The sequence below is a fragment of the Mastomys coucha genome, unplaced genomic scaffold (assembly GCF_008632895.1).
Source record: "Mastomys coucha isolate ucsf_1 unplaced genomic scaffold, UCSF_Mcou_1 pScaffold3, whole genome shotgun sequence".
In the NCBI taxonomy this organism is placed as follows: Eukaryota; Metazoa; Chordata; class Mammalia; order Rodentia; family Muridae; genus Mastomys; species Mastomys coucha.
In genome coordinates, this window is record NW_022196909.1 from 3,118,492 (window position 1) to 3,118,734 (window position 243).

Consider the following 243-nt stretch of genomic DNA (forward strand, 5'->3'; position numbering starts at 1 on the left):
GTCCAACAACCCCATCACAGGGGTCACCTAAGATCATCAGAAATCACAGATATTATAACAGTAGCAAAATTACAGTTAGTAAGTGGCAACAAAATACTTTTATGGATGGGAGTAAGCACAACATGAGGAGCCATATTAACGTGTCACAGCATTAGGAAGGTTCAGAACTGCTGGCTTAGAGTGTGATCACTGGGGACAGAGTATATGACTCCAATTCCAATCTATGTCCTATGAGCTGCTTAG